The sequence below is a fragment of the Lagopus leucura genome, unplaced genomic scaffold (genome assembly GCF_019238085.1).
Source record: "Lagopus leucura isolate 7727_CA_CO unplaced genomic scaffold, USGS_WTPT01 Super-Scaffold_73, whole genome shotgun sequence".
Classification (NCBI taxonomy): Eukaryota; Metazoa; Chordata; class Aves; order Galliformes; family Phasianidae; genus Lagopus; species Lagopus leucura.
The window spans coordinates 71,433,997-71,435,156 of NW_024962252.1; positions in this window are offsets into that span (position 1 = coordinate 71,433,997).

The window sequence follows — 1,160 nt, forward strand, 5'->3', positions numbered from 1 at the left end:
TTACAACATTGCAGCATAGGAGCACGCAGGCCTGCTTTCTTAAAATTAGGCAATGCAAGCAGCATGCGACTAGCACAGTTATTCCCATTTATCTGTTGATGTGTTTTAAGCATTACTGGCCTCATCCAATGTCCAGTGTTTATAGGAGCCTAGGGTGACTGTTAGACAAAACTCTGCATAAATCATTTCAGTATGTCTACTTTCTTGGAAGCAGTGAACGAACACGATCTGATTTTGGAAGATCATCTCCTACTGATACGAAATGTGTTTTCTTACTATAATCAACAAAGTCCATAGGCATGAATCATCATGACAAGATTATTGTTTTCCAGGCTGTGTGCTGTCTTGTTGGATATGGATGATTATTTTATTTTATAGGGATTATAAAGAAAAGTGCAAAGTAGAACAGACTGACCAGAGAAGCTGTGGATGCCCCATCCCTGGAGGCATTCAAGGCTGGTTTTAATGCAGCCCTGGGCAGCCTGAGCTGCTGGGTGACAGCCCTGCCCACAGCAGAGGACTGGGACTGGGTGGGCTTTGAGTTCTCTTCCAACCCAAACCATTCTGCGATTAAAGACTAAGCATACTCTGTGCTGACTTACTTAAAGCGCATGCAACATGTCGAGAAGACAACATCTCATTTTTCAACAGTGGGGGAAAAATCCAACTGTACTTGGAATGCTCAATATTGGCAGCTTCTTAATAGTGTAAAAAGAAGATATGTGGTTCTTAAGCCATTTTCCGGTAGAGGTCACTTTTTTTTTTTTTAAACCTCTATGGGATATTTTTCCTCCAAATATCATTTCTTTCATTCTTACATCTTACTTAATTCTTAGAACTAAATTCTAAGGGAATTCAGTGAAGACAAAAAGGCAAAAGTAATGGCATTTCACTGATATATCGATATGCACCACACTTGTTGGTGTGTATGTAAACCTGTAGGTTATGTGGCCGTCTTTAGTCAGACACACACACTCTTCATTCAAGATTTCTGTAAGCAGCAGTAATAAGGATGTGAGGAAATCTGCTGCCTTCACCGGTCACAGGCTCACAGCCTGTACTAAGAGATAGGATTAGTGAATAAGAACAGGTTGGAAGGCTACAAAGCTCCTGTCCCTTGCAATTTCCTTCTTTAGGTTATTAGTCTCATTGAAGAACTT